This window comes from Engystomops pustulosus, chromosome 8 (genome assembly GCF_040894005.1).
Source record: "Engystomops pustulosus chromosome 8, aEngPut4.maternal, whole genome shotgun sequence".
In the NCBI taxonomy this organism is placed as follows: Eukaryota; Metazoa; Chordata; class Amphibia; order Anura; family Leptodactylidae; genus Engystomops; species Engystomops pustulosus.
The window spans coordinates 33349394-33365661 of record NC_092418.1 but is presented as its reverse complement, the minus strand read 5'-3'; the positions used below and the strand labels follow the sequence as shown (position 1 = coordinate 33365661).

The window sequence follows — 16268 nt, the reverse complement described above, 5'->3', positions numbered from 1 at the left end:
TCACCTTTCCATCCATACTGCCTGATCATGTTGTGGTAGTTGTGACTAACCCCCCACTCCCATCTCACGTCACAGGGCACAGCTATACTAGGGAGCTCACCCATCTATCCAAGATGTATGTGGTGTATTAACCCCTTTGTGTCTAAGCCATTATATAGCTTCAGGACCAAGCACAATTTTTTAAATCTGTTATCTGTCACTATTTGCAGTTATAAATTTAGAACAGTTTATCATACACAGGTGATTTTGAGATATTTTTTTTGTGATGTACCAATATTTTGGTTGTTATGGTTTGCATTTATTTATTAAAAAGTGTGAAAATTGGTGAAATTTTTGAAAAAAATGTGATTTTTTGATTTCTAAATGTTATTCCCATTGTACAGTAAGTCTAACCATCCAAATGGGTTACTAAATAACATTTACCATAAATCTACTTTATGTTGTCGTCAGTATTTAAATGTTCTAATATTTTATTTGGATATTAGGTGACTTTCTAATAGAACCGCAATTTTTCAAGAAAATGTAAGATTCAATGATTTTAGAGGTCATTTCATATTGAAAAGGGTTTTACAAGTTATATATACGTCCAACAATAGGACAAAAATAGGGGTGAAGTGACAATAGTGCAGTAAAAAACGATAATTCAATTAAACGGAGGTACCTTCCGGTATTAAAGGTTCCAGGAATCTATGTCACACTTACCCACAGGCATGGTGAAAGGCAGACAAAGGGCAATCAGAGGGGAGGCCGGAAGATGCACCCTGATGCGCGTTTCGCCGAATCTTATAAAACCATTTTTCCTTGTGTTATTTCCAGCACCGTCCGTTTTTCCTATGCCCCCCATTGTTTTCCCTTCCTTCCCAAAGTAATTCCAATAACATAATATCCCTACATAATACTTAAATATGTAAATCAGTAAAAACTGAGGCTCATGTTGGGTGGTAGAAAAGCGGTCACAGCATTTATTAACATAATATTTTTTTTAACAATTTTCAAAGTAAATCTTAAAAAGGTAGGCTCTTGTATTGTGATCTCTCCATCTGAAGGAAAAACGGCTCAGGACTGCACTATACCCATCTGGACTCCCAGGTGACAAGTCGGCCAGGGGAGCAAAGCAGCATTCTCTCATCTTCAATTTTACTCCGCCAGCTGTGACTTCAGAACTATAAGACACAGATACTCAAAACAGTAAAACGAAACAATAAATTAGGGATGAAGGGAGGGATTGCTTCCGATGAGTGCCCCAGTACAGAGAGGGAGAGGAGGAGACCTGCTAAACAGGAAAAGGGAGAGGAGGAAAGTTCACTGCAGCAAAACCTCTCCTATTAAAGTGCAAGGCTTTAAATTAACCTCCAAAATTAACTTCCACCACTACCTGCCTCCACCAGTCCAGGTGAACCCTTCATATACAGTCGGGCGTACACATACTATGTATAGAACATATACACACATATACAGCAAATACACACAGCATATGCATATACATGTATACACACATCATATTCACACATACTGCGTATCCACACACACCTACAGAAAATAGTCACACACTTACAGCAGATACAGACATAGGGCATATACATACACATACATGGATGTAGTCACTGTCAGCCGGTCTCCTTATCCCATGGAGACTGTCACAGATCTGGCACCATGCAGTCCAGTAGCTTGTGATCTCGTGGGGAAGTTGTTCCTCCGTCCTGCAGCCCCTTCCATGACATTTCCCATCTGGGCTGATGGCTCCGCTCTGTGCTGTGAGGATGTGCCCTGTTATATACATATTATGCTGTACAATGCACAGCATGTAACATGGGGCAGGGGGAGACGGCCTTCCCAGCATGTGATATGGAGGTACTGAGGTCTCACACTACTGGCTGAGTAAGTGACACCACCACCTTATTGTCACCACATGGAGAGATTTCTCTCCAGCATCACCTACAGTACTTACCTAATCATCTATCTCTATCCCCAGGAATAATATATCCCATCATGTCTGTATATACTACTAGATGTGACCATGTGTGAGCACAGACAGAGGTTGTATCATTGGAGCTTTTGTGCACAATTTATACTTACACTATAACAGACATTATCCCCCGTCCACATCTGACTTTTACCTGATGGTTTATACATCATGGGCCCAGAGTTACTGAAGCCCCTGCGCCAGTTTTCTGCCGGACTTTGCACCTTCTTTCATGTGTAAACTTCTTCCACATGTATATAAGAAGTGTTCACCACTGAAATGGGTGTCCGGGGCTCAGTCAGGCCGTGCGCCACATTTATAATGCAAAGTCCAACAGAAATGTGTTGCACGGCCCAAATTAAAGGTGCACCAAAAAAATGGTGCACTCTACCGGAGCAGTGCAGGAGGCACCATATTCATGAAAAATGTGCAAAAGAAATCCCGAATCTGGCGCCCCCTGCACACTACACAGGACACTGCACATAGTACAGACTGCACTGTTCTTGGTAAATGTGCCCCATAATGTTTCGATAAGCAGCAATCACTGGCTGATTACCAACCGCTCTATACTTATTCTGTTTTAAAGCTTTAAGGTTTTTATTTTATTTTATTTTATTCATATGAAATCAGCTCATCCTGTGCAGCGCATGTTCCAGTATTCTATGTACATAACAACTAGAAAGATCTACAGACCCAGAAGTTACTGGAACCAGTTCTGGAGAACATTATGAGAACATTTCTTATCCTGCTAAAAGACTAAAACTGCAACAATAACAATAGAGGAATGAGCACCTACCTCCTGTCAGCAAAGGATGACACTCTGCAGCAGACGTCTTCTTATCTCCTCTTTTTATTTTCTTTTTACGTTCTTTTCTTTCTTAGTCCATGAAATACTGGATGGTTTGGATGGTGGTTGTATTCCATGGACTGAAAACTGCCCCAGGTACAGTAGGAGGATGATATACTTTATTTCTAGTTGACAGTAAAATATTCTGCAGAAATTACATGATTCCGGCTTCTTTCTTTTGGCTTTCTTTTTCTGGTTCTCTATTTTTACATTTTCCTTTCTTTTTATTTTCTCTCTTTGTGATTGTTTTTTTTTTTTTTTCTCAGTCCATGAAACACTGGATGGTTTGGATGGTGGTTGTTTTTTATGGACTGAAAACTGCCCCAGGTACAGTAGGAGGACGATATACTTTATTTTTAGTTGACAGTAAAATATTCTCTCTTTGTTTTTCTTTTCTTTATTTTTTTCTGTCCATGAAACACTGGATGGTTTGGATGGTGGTTGTATAACAATGGACTTAAAACTGCCCCAGGTACAGTAGGAGGATCATATACTTTATTTCTAGTTGACAGTAAAATATTCTGCAGAAATTACATGATTAAGGCTTCTTTTTATTTTACTTTTTTTTCTGATTCTCTATTTTCACATTTTCCTTTCTTTTTATTTTCTCTTTGTTTTTTTTTCTTTATTTTTCTCAGTCCATGAAACACTGGATGGTTTGGATGGTGGTTGTATTCCATGGACTGAAAACTGCCCCAAGTACAGTAGGAGGATGATATATTTTATTTCTTGTTGACAGTAAAATATTCTCTCTTTGTTTTTCTTTTCCTTATTTTTCTCAGTCCATGAAACACTGGATGGTTTGGATGGTGGTTGTATTCCATGAACTGAAAACTGCCTCAGGTACAGGTATATACTTTATTTACAGTTGACAGAAAAATATTCTGCAGAAATTACATGATTAAGTCTTCTTTCTTTTAAATTTCTTTTCTGATTCTCTATTTTTATATTTTCCTTTCTTTTTATTTTCTCTCTTTGTTATTCTTTTTTTATTTTTCTCAGTCCATGAAATACTGGATGGTTTGGATGGTGGTTGTACTCCATGGACTGAAATCTGCCCCGGGTACAGTAGGAGGATGTTATACTTTATTTCTAGTTGACAGTAAAATATTGTGCAGAAATTACATGATTAAGGCTTCTTTCTTTTGAATTTCTTTTTCTGATTCTCTATTTTCACATTTTCCTTTCTTTTTATTTTCTCTCTTTGTTTTTTTTTTCTTTATTTTTCTCAGTCCATGAAACACTGGATGGTTTGGATGGTGGTTGTATTCCATGGACTGAAAACTGCCTCAGGTACAGGAGGATGATGATATACTTTATTTACAGTTGACAGTAAAATACTCTACAGAAATCACATGATTAAGGCTTCTTTCTTTTAAATTTCTTTTTCTGATTGTCTATTTTTACATTTTCCTTTCTTTTTATTTTCTCTCTTTGTTATTCTTTTTTTTATTTTTCTCAGTCCATGAAGCACTGGATGGTTTGGATGGTGGTTGCACTCCATGGACTGAAAACTGCCCCAGGTACAGTAGGAGGATGATATACTTTATTTCTAGTTGACAGTAAAATATTGTGCAGAAATTACATAATTAAGCCTTCTTTCTTTTGAATTTCTTTTTCTGATTCTCAATTTTTACATTTTCCTTTTTTTAATTTACTCTCTTTGTTATTCTTTTTTTATTTTTTTCAGTCCATGAAACACTGGATGGTTTGGATGGTGGTTGTATTCCATGTACTGAAAACTGCCCCAGGTACAGTAGGAGGATGGTATACTTGATTTCTACTTGACAGTAAAATATTGTGCAGAAATTGCATGATTAAGGCTTCTTTCTTTTGAATTTCTTTTTCTGATTTTCAATTTTTACATTTTCCTTTTTTTTAAGTTTTCTCTCTGTTATTCTTTTCTTTATTTTTCTCAGTCCATGAAACACTGGATGGTTTGGATGTTGGTTGTATTCCATGGACTGAAAACTGCCCCAGGTACAGTAGGAGGATGATATACTTTATTTATAGTTAAAAATAAAATATTCTGCAGAAATTACATGATTAAGTCTTCTTTCTTTTAAATTTCTTTTCTGATTCTCTATTTTTATATTTTCCTTTCTTTTTATTTTCTCTCTTTGTTATTCTTTTTTTATTTTTCTTAGTCCATGAAATACTGGATGGTTTGGATGGTGGTTGTACTCCATGGACTGAAATCTGCCCCGGGTACAGTAGGAGGATGATATACTTTATTTCTAGTTGACAGTAAAATATTGTGCAGAAATTACATGATTAAGGCTTCTTTCTTTTGAATTTCTTTTTCTGATTCTCTATTTTCACATTTTCCTTTCTTTTTATTTTCTCTCTTTGTTTTTTTTTCTTTATTTTTCTCAGTCCATGAAACACTGGATGGTTTGGATGGTGGTTGTATTCCATGGACTGAAAACTGCCTCAGGTACAGGAGGATGATGATATACTTTATTTACAGTTGACAGTAAAATATTCTGCAGAAATCACATGATTAAGGTTTCTTTCTTTTAAATTTCTTTTTCTGATTGTCTATTTTTACATTTCCTTTTCTTTTTATTTTCTCTCTTTGTTATTCTTTTTTTTATTTTTCTCAGTCCATGAAGCACTGGATGGTTTGGATGGTGGTTGTACTCCATGGACTGAAAACTGTCCCAGGTACAGTAGGAGGATGATATACTTTATTTCTAGTTGACAGTAAAATATTGTGCAGAAAATACATGATTAAGTCTTCTTTCTTTTAAATTTCTTTTCTGATTCTCAATTTTTACATTTTCCTTTTTTTAAATTTTCTCTCTTTGTTATTCTTTTTTTATTTTTCTCAGTCCATGAAATACTGGATGGTTTGGATGGTGGTTGTACTCCATGGACTGAAAACTGCCCCAGGTACGGTAGGAGGATTATGTACTTTATTTCTAAATGACAGTAAAATATTCTGCAGAAATTACATGATTAAGGCTTTTTTTCTTTTTACTTTCTCTATTTTTACATTTTCCTTTCTTTTTATTTTCTCGCTTTCTTTTTCTTTTCTTTATTTTTCTCAGTCCATGAAACACTGGATGGTTTAGATGGTGGTTGTATTCCATGGACATATAACTGCCCCAGATACATCTCCTCCTTCCTTTTTCTCTTTTACCTCCTTCCATTCTTTCCTAGATCCTTTTTTCCTTCTTTTCCTGCTTCCTTTCATTTCTTCTATTCTTCTTTCTTTCCTCCTTCATTTCCTATTTCTTTCTTTCTTTCTCTTTCTTTATTTATTTCTTTCCTCCTTCAGTTCTTTCCTCCTCCCTTTCTTTCCTCCTTTCTCCCTTCCTTTCTTCCTTCATTTCCTCCTTCCATTCCTCCTTTCTTTCCTCCTTTCTTTCCTCCTTTCTTTCCTCCTTCATTTCCTCCTTCCTTTCCTCCTTCCTTTCCTCCTTCCTTTCCTCCTTATTTTCTTTCTTTCTCACTTTATTTTTCCCCCTACTTTCTACCTAACTTTCCTCCATTCTTTCCTCCTTCCTTTCCTCCGTCCTTTCTTACTTCCTTTACTTTTTACTTTCCTCCTTTCTTTCTGTTTCCCCATGTGTAAGCATGCCCAAAAAGAAGAAATTACATAAATAGTAGGACTTATAACAACCTTTCTTCTGTATAATGTCTACCTCTTGTAACACATCCTTCTGTTGAGCTGTTTGATGTCATAGCTATGGCTACTCATGTTCAAATATTCTATGACATCAATTGTGTCACCATGTAAAAATTGCTGTCTTTAATAATCACTTGCCGACTAAGGCCGGGCTGTGCTCTAATACATCCTGGGTGTTACAGGATATAGTGGGAGGATGTGTTACACTACTGTATTGGCACTAGTAGTGTCCATAACTATTTGTAAGAATTAAAATGTACATTGCAAATCAGTGTTCAGTCAATCCTACAGCAAAATGAATCTATCAATATAATTGGTACAATACGTTCAGGGCCCTGCACTTAAATAGTCCAAATTTGCACAGTACGAGCCAATTCAATATAAATAAAATAAATTAAATTAAATAAACGGCATTAACACAAAATGAATATAGAGCAGTTGCTAAACAGACAACAATTGGCTAAATATAAAAATTTTGAATAACATCATAAAGGCCACATCGCACCGGATAATCTGGCGGTTCATAAGTTTTTGTGATTATTCCAGGGCTTGTAGCCAAATAAAGCTCTTATATATATTCCCCATTATGTTTTATAAGACATCGGGTGAAAGTCAGATTTGTACATTGGATACAGTCAGTTATCCTCTACCTATAAAGCCTATATGATAGTAACAATGATTTCCCCTGTGGCTGTGATCACTAATAGTCACATCTAGTAACACTGATTTAGGGACCTTTGTTTTTCCTTAAAGAAGACCTCTCACCCTTACAAAATGCACTAGGATCTGCCTAACAAAATCAGCAGCTTCTAGCGCTTCCCCTCTTTGAAAACCCTCCGATAAATCTAGAAGACACTGCAGAGCCGTATCCTCAAAAAACCAAACCAAACCCACAGCGGTCCGCCATATTCATGAGGGGGTGGTCCAAGGTGCTGCCTTTTCCCCGGACTGCTCCTCCCATGCCATAGGCTGGTGGTGACTGCCGGGCTTCATGTTGCAGTCACGGCCTCCACAGACCCCCTTATAAATACGCCGGACCACTGTAAGCTTAGTCCGGCGCTCTGACGGTGCGTTGCTAAAGTGTCTGCTAACTCTATTGGTGGGTTTTGGTAAAGCTAGTTTATCACTGCTAATAATGGGGTAGCGCTAGCAGCTGCTTACTTCAGAAAGATGCTCCAAGTGCGATTTTTAAGGGTAACAGGTCCTCTTTAAGGGTGACAGGTCGTCTTTATGGTTTTTTGCCCACCACCAGTCCCGGTCAGGCTTACAACACCCTGTACCAAACCTGCTTTATTATAATAGAAACTTTTCTTATTATTTGCAACTTCCCATAATTATTACATGAATCTCTATGTTACTTATGTCATTATTTTTCCCAGTGATTTTTGATCCCTGTAATTTGTACCATAATATTTGTAGGGTCATAGGAAGCCATTAAGCACAAGAGCGGCTTTCCCACTACAGTCTAGTTCGGAGACTGCCTGCCCGACACCATACACCACTTAAAGGGGCATCCACCAAGTGTGGGCGAATCACCCATTATATGTTCAGGTCCAGCTCTGGCTCCCCAGGATCCTGATCCGACTATTCAGAAGTTCCCTGCCCTGCCATAGACTGTGGAGCGCACAGGACGTTAGTATCCAGGTGCAGGCACTACAGTTATGTATATATATGTATTACTGGGGGGCTGTATATATATTCAGGAGGACCTGTATGTATATGTATAAATGGGGTTCTCTCTATATATGTATTTCTTGGGGGCTGCACAAATGTATTACTGTACTGGGTGGTTGTATATACAGTATATGAATTACTGGGGGGTGTATACATATGTATCACTGGAGGGGCTGAATACATATGTATTACTTTGTGCTGTATAATATATATATATATATATATATATATATATATATATATATATATATATATTTATATATATATATATACATATATATATATATATATATATATATATATATATATATATATATTACAGGGGGCTGTATATATATTACTGGGGCCTGTATATATAGTACTGGTAGCTGTATACATATATTACTGGTGGCTGTATATATAGTACTGGTGGCTGTATACATATATTACTGGTGGCTGTATATATAGTACTGGTGGCTGTATACATATATTACAGGGGGCTGTAAATATATTACTGGGGGCTGTAAATATATTACTGGGGGCTGTATATATATTACTGGGGGCTGTATATATTGTACTGGTGACTGTATACATATATTACAGGGGGCTGTATATATATATTACTGGGGGCTGTATATATAGTACTGGTGACTGTATTCATATATTACTGGTGGCTGTATACATATATTACTGGTGGCTGTATATATAGTACTGGTGGCTGTATACATATATTACAGGGGGCTGTAAATATATTACAGGGGGCTGTAAATATATATTACTGGGGGCTGTAAATATATTACTGGGGGTTGTATATATATTACTGGGGGCTGTATATATATTACTGGGGGCTGTAAATATATTTCTGGGGGTTGTATATATATTACTGGGAGCTGTATATATATATTACTGGGGGCTGTATATATATTACTGGGGGTGTATATATTTATTACAAGTAACATTTACTTTTTAGAAAACAATCGCGGGGAAGGCTCCGGCCTGTGGGCACCAGAGCCCTCCACCACCCTTATTCCATCACTTCCCAATATATCAGCTCTAGGACCCTGCACATTTTCTTGGTTTGAGGATGCAAAGCGCAAGGATCTTTATGCTGTATATGTTTATGTGTACTGTATATTTTCATATGTTCATGTGTATAATGTGTATTTGTTTCTGTATATAGTGCATGTGCTTTATATGTTCATGTGTATAATGTGTATTTGTTTCTGTGTATAGTGCATGTGCTTTATATGTTCATGTGTATAATGTGTATTTGTTTCTGTATATAGTGCATGTGCTTTATATGTTCATGTGTATAATGTGTATTTGTTTCTGTGTATAGTGCATGTGCTTTATATGTTCATGTGTATAATCTGTATGCTGTATGTTTTAATCTGGAAATTGTGTGTTAATAATTTATAAATGTGCATGTATATGGATATGTATGTATACGTGTATATAATGGGGCAGATTTACTTACCCGGTCCATTCGCGATCCAGCGGTGCGTTCTCTGTGCTGGATTCGGGTCCGGCCGGGATTTACTAAGGTAGTTCCTCTGCCATCCATCAGGTGGCGCTGCTGCGCTGAAAAGCATCTAAACGCGCCGGAATTCACAGAGGCCGGCTGAGTGAAGGTAAGTGCGTCCCGAGCGACACATTTTCCGTTTTTAAATGCGGCGTTTTTTCCGAATACGTCGGGTTTTCGTTCGCCCACGCCCCCTCATTTCCGTCGCGCGCATGCCGGCGCCGATGCGCCACAATCCGATCGCGTGCGCCAAAATCCCGGGGCAATTCAGATACAATCGGCGCAAATTGGAAATATTCGGGTAACACGTCGGGAAAACGCGAATGGGGCCCTTAGTAAATGACCCCCAATGTGTTAGTAATCCAAAATTTATGCTGGAAAAAGTAGCATCAAAAAGGCTCCAGTTTGGGGCTGCAACATTACATGAACCTGGGTATATAAAGTAGGCGGCTTTTTCATCACAAAGTTTTGACTTTATTGAAGTCTTAGGATCTAAACTAATATAATATTTTTATATATATGTATGTATGGAGTTTGACACAGAATGGGAAATTTAAAAAGACTACTCAGTTTTAAAATTAGGCTGGTGCCACACGCACGGCTTTGTCTGCGTTTGCATCGGAGTTTCTATGGAAACACCTGCGATCGGGAACGAGCGGCCGGTGTTTTACATTAAATTAACGCTCTTTCCCGATCGCAGGCATAGAAATGCTGTAGTGGGTGTGGCTTTGTTTGCAAACGCAGACAAATCGTCACGTGTGGCACTAGCTTAAGTGTGCTGTCACAAAGTACGTTCTTGGACATGCGTTTTTGTATGTGTACCATGCGTTTGGCTAGTTTGACCCTGTTTTACCTTAATTTCTAGAAGTGTAGGCAGCTGTGAAATGGATTAAAACCAGCCAAACGCATGGTAAACATACAAAAACGCATTTGTTTACAAACACATGCGTTTTCAGTCCATCTAAGAACGGTCCAAAATATTTTACCTGTGTGTATGGGTGCAGCACACTTTATATACATGTGGATAATTATAGGTAAATGTGTAAGGTGGCCACTGACTGTATATAGATCTATGAGTAAGGGTACATTCACACTAACGTGTGCTCGCCCGGCCGTAGTGCGCTGCTCACCCCTCCCCTTTCCATAGGAAGCAGCGCCGCACGGCCAATATTACAGCCAGAGATAGAGCTTCTTCTATCATATCTGCAGTGACGGCAGAGTACAGTGACCATACGTTGTACTCCCTGTACCACGCCTGGCGCCATAAGCGTCTATGCCGATGTATATCATACGTCCTTACAATGTCTGAATGTGGCCACTTACTGTTTATAGGTATGTATTTAAAGGAAACCTTCCAACCCAGATCTACCTATTCAGGTAAATCCGGTGGTAGGTGCCTTTAATGTCCCCTAATCCTTTAGTCCCCTTTATTTTTTTTAGTCTTTAATTTTGGTAATATGCTAATTTACCAAAGAGGCTACTGGGACGTTGAGTAACTGGAGCTGAGTTTACACTACGCGGCTACTCCACGCCCCAATAGCCTCCGTGATCCTCTACCCGGATATCTTCAGGGCGCTGCACTCCATCATCCGTGAAGCCGGCGTTCTGTGCATGCTCAGAATGCAGGCCACCGACTGCGTGGTCTCAGGTCCAAAGCCGGAGCTACTGCGCATGAGCAGAACTGGCGGCTTCATGGACGAGGGCGCGCAGCTCCTCGTAGCTGTGTGCTGAAGATATCTGCTTAGGAGGATCAAAGAGGCTACTGTGGCGTGGAGTAGCAGCGCAGTATAGCCTCAGCTCTGGCTACTCCAAGCCCCAGTAGCAAATTAGCATATTACCACAATTAAAGATTAAAAAAGATAAAGAGGACTAAAGGATTAGTACTTAAAAGGGCTATCCTTACATACATTAGAGGCACCTACCTTAATAGGTAGATCCATGGGGGCTATGACTGTCTAAATGTATATACACTGTCTTTATATACATAAGTACAATGGGGCCAATGATTGTATATAGGTATATATGTAATGGTGTAATGGGGTCACAAATTGTATATATATATATATATATATATATATAGGGTACTTGATACTGTTGCTGAATTGTGTTGGCACATACCCATATACAGTCTTGTGGAGAGTCCCAAACCGGTCCCTCTGCTCATATGTTCACAAAATGAAAATATAAAAACGTCTATAACTTTACGCTTACGATCTTCGCTCTTCTATGAACCAGTGCTCTCCCCGTGTGGTAAAGCAGGAAGACTTCATCCAGGAATAGGCTCACATTCACACCTCCGGATACTGGCGCTTTTCTTCCCTCCGGCGATCACACGGACATGTATCAGTGTCCTCACTATAGGAGATAATACACACATAGCGCAGCCTGTACGGGGGAAAGCTTCTTTACTAGTCGTATCATCACATCTGGTACAAAGAACAGAACTTTTATATCCCCATCAATGTGACAGCCAGTCATCCACGCCCGGCCCTGGGTTACCCCAATATGGCTTCTCCCGGGGGCTGCGCTATTATCAGAATAACATTACATTGGGGGAACATTGTTTATAATAAGTCATTGGGATCGTCCTTCATACACCGCGCTATCTACATATGGAGGAAGTGGGTTTATTATTTATAATTGGGGGGGGGGGGTTATGGTTAGATTGAATAATATGATTGAATATATTTTAATGACATTGGGGGATCATAACTTGGGACAATATGTCAGGAAATTAGCAAAGATAAAATAATGTTAAACAAAATAGGGAGATTTTTTTTAAAGAATTTTAGCCGCACTTTTCTATTCCGAAATCTATGAGCACCTCGAGATAGGTAAATGTAGAGCGGATAGTCTCACCCTGCATCAGCCTCCTCCTCCAGCATTAGACATTACTACAACTAAGGCATTTTATTACCTTACACTGACTTGTAGATAATGTTAGTAAACCTGCCCATCCCCTACAACCTAGAGAGATATTTCTGCCTGATAATTGTAATAAATGCCCAGATAATCACAGCACAAACACATAGTATACATGCGGTTTCCCCCAGCGATGTGTGAACAAGGCCAAAAAGAGCAGATTCCATGTGCAGCAGGACTTCCATGGAGCCGTCTCCTCCCAGATGTCTCCTCTAGTAACACATTCTGCTTCTGTTCAGCTGTTGTGATGTCACAGCTCCGGCTCCTCGTGTCCCAATATTCCATCACGTGACTCATGTAGCCCTGGTATCATTATTACTATTATTTATTGCTTTTTTATCCCAATTTTTACAATAAAATAAAAAACATCTACCGTATTTTTCGGCCTATAAGGCGCACCAAAAATCCTTTAATTTTCTCAGAAATCAAAGGTGCGCCTTATAGGCCGGAACACGGGCCCCTTTAACCTTAAACCAATATCCGCCAATAAATAAACACACAGAGACTTGTATTAAAGTTAAATATATGTGGGTTGACGTGAGGGTCGGACACAGCTTTATATATTATTGTAATAAACATCTCGTATTTTTTTTATATTATTTTTTTGTATTATTTAAAACATAAATTGAACAGGTAACAAATTTAAATAACAAACAAAGAGCAACAAAACCCCTCCCACCTGTATGCCTGCCAGCCAATGGGCATGTAGGCCAAATAACCCAACTAACCGCCAGCTGTGACAAAAGCAACGCCGAAAGTACCTGAAACAAAGGGAGGGCGGGTGGGAAACGCAATCCAGAAAGAGGGTGAGTGACGTCTGCAGCCCCTATTTAAGCTATGCTCACTTCCTGTACCACCCACGACACAAGCCCGCCCCTAGTCACGTAGCCCCCACCTCCCTGGGATACGCAGGGAGACAGAAAGGAAAGGGAAAAACCACCTCGGTTAAAGAGGGCCTATTCCTGTACTTATAACCCCGCTAACTAAAACCCCTTTGTGCAGTCATTAGCCCAACGGCTATACGCCTCCGGGCTTGCAAAACATGGGGAAGAGAAGCAACAGGGAACCCCACAGGAGTAACACCCTGGCTGAGGAGGGAAGGAGAAGGGGCAGAGGGAGACCGCTTAACCCCTGCTGCATCACCCTGCATTAACCCCCAGCAGCCCATACCTCTGAGATCGGAGCTCTCTGACACGCTGAAGACAAGTTTCCAGGGAAGTGTAGCTGGTCTGAACTGTGCACAGGTCTGCCACCTGCTGGTCATTTTTAGGTACTGCATTTGATCCTGCGCCTTATACTCCAGTGCGCCTTATATATGAACCTAGATGTCTTAGCAGGCATTTATTAGAGGTGCGCCTTATAGTCCGGTGCGCCTTATAGGCCGAAAAATACGGTAATTTTGTCATTTCTTCTGTCACTCAATTAACCGCTGTCTAAGATTCGTTTCCCTGATAACTTGATGTTTAATCAATAAAAAAAATCACAAATATCGGCCTAAATAGAATTACACTGTTATGCTGATAATTTGGTTACATCTTGGTATCAGGTGGATGAATACATGTCACTACTAGATGGTGATTTGGAGATTCCTACATTTATATGGGAAATGCAATAATACAACAGTTTGCAGTAAGATTATAAGGTTCTTCTAGAGCAGGGGGGGCAATTCATTCTCCCATGGGGCCCTATGGGAATTTGGATTGGTTTTGGTGGGCCGGACTGATATACATAACTCAGCTCTACCCAATACCTATATACTGTATATCAGTATACATCCCGTCCCTACAGAAAAAAACTGTAAATAAAAGATTATGATGATTCAATGAACATACGGAGGACCTAATTCCACCATATTTATTTATGGGGACACCATATATAATTACGGTCAGAGATAGTCAGAGGGCTGGATGTGGCCCTCAGGCCGTACAATGCCCAGGTCTGCCATAGGGTCATAATGATAGGCCCAAAATCTGTGTCTCTTGTGTCCCAGAGTAGCACAATAATGTGGCAGCCTGTCAGTCTGAATACTGGCCTATAGGAAAGCAGAAGAAATACTCAAAATTGGTTCAAAAAGAAGCAGAATAATGTGGGGTAAGTCTGTATACCGACCAATAGAAAAACAATAAGAAATCAGCAGAATTACTCAACTATAAGTGTAAATACCGGCCAATGAGTAAAGTAGTGATTGGTAACCATGACGGCCTAATATGGCGGCTTTACTGGAAAGAATCTTCCCAAATTAGCGGATTAGCGGATAAAACAGCCCCATCAAACCCCCCCAGGGCTGGTTTTAGGCAATGTGGGACCCTGGGCAAAACAAAAAGTGAGGCCCCAAAATAAAACTATTTTATAAACCGTTTGAAACAACTTGACTTCTTATATAGTCTATGGGAAGCTATTTACATCTAATGGAGAAAGGTTTGGAGGAGCCCCTGAGGCCAGGGACACACGTGGTGTAATTCCTACAGGATTATGTCAGTGCCAAGAGCTAACCTGCAGCAATTGGCAGTGATAACATAGTAAAGCATTGACCTTATAGGTCATGTCATATATTTATTACTGAGATCTCACTTTCAATCCCCCAATGTATTCAAATTTTGGTTCCAGTATCATAAACCAGTTTTGTATTTTTTTTGTCATAGCATAACATACATAACCGTGGAGGGAAATGGAAAATTCATACTTCTTGTATGTTGTATGTACCTGAAAAGGCCTGGAAAGGCTTTAATGATGGGGTCAGGAGTTGGAGGACGGAGAGGACTCACGGACTGAGCCCTGTCCGTACCAGGTAGTAGCAATCAGGCACCCATGGGTTAAAGAACAGAATAGAAAATCCTCAAAGTTCAAATCCGCCCCCCTTTCCCAAGAGGATCCGGCTATCTACAGCCAACATGGACATCCTCACGTTCATTAAGATGTACGATGCAGGGATCCTACATGATCCGGCTGTTCCAGTGTATGAATGAGGGGCGCACTACCTGAATTTTAGCTTGAAATTGACAACTGCTTCAGTACCTGAAATTTAAAGGGGTTTTCTCATTGGACATTCACATTTATCTGATTCATCTGCCATGTTTCTACATTTCTTTGATTGGATATTATTAAAAAAAACTTGTGTGAAGATTTTTTGTCAGGGTAACTGCCCTGTTATTACCACCTTTTTCCAACCCTCTACCCGTTACTGCTTCTATTATACAGCCATTTTCGGGGGTTTCATTTCAAAAAGGTTTGTGTTGAGTTCATGCCAGGTCGAACCTGTGAAACCCCAATTTTGCCCAAAATCGCTCATCATTAGTCATCATTATCTGATTAGTGAGGGTCTTACAGTAAGACATTTCAGCAAGTTGGTCTATGCTCACTTCCTTACCATTGCATAGTGGACATGCAGAGAACTGCAGCTCTGCTCCAGCTTCAGATAATGGGGCTTATTTACTAAGGGTCGTCAAGTTTTCAAAGTTTTCGAGATTTGCGCCGCTGTGACAGGTATTTAACTGGGGATTGTGACGCACGCGATCGGATTATGTTGCAGCTGCGCTGACTTTCATGCGACAGAAATGGGGGGCGGGGTGTCGAACGATCCGACTAATTCGCACTGAGCGTTGGATTTAAGATTCAAATTGTGTCGCTAGACAATGCACTTACTTACAGCGGGAAGAAGAAGGTGAACTCCAGCGGACCTGAGCAGGGAAGCGACACATGCAGGATATCGGGCACATGATCTTAGTGA

General features: G+C 39.7%; 1 long non-coding RNA gene across 5 annotated transcripts in view; it reads right to left on the bottom strand.

Annotated features, from left to right (window-relative positions):
- The window catches only part of LOC140075104 (uncharacterized), a 140036-nt gene that overhangs the window by 78360 nt on the left and 45408 nt on the right, over positions 1 to 16268 (bottom strand). For all 5 annotated transcript variants that reach the window (XR_011849345.1, XR_011849348.1, XR_011849344.1 and 2 more), the window contains exon 2: positions 2760 to 6372. This is a non-coding gene — a long non-coding RNA (uncharacterized lncRNA). The remainder of the gene's footprint in view (positions 1 to 2759; positions 6373 to 16268) is intronic.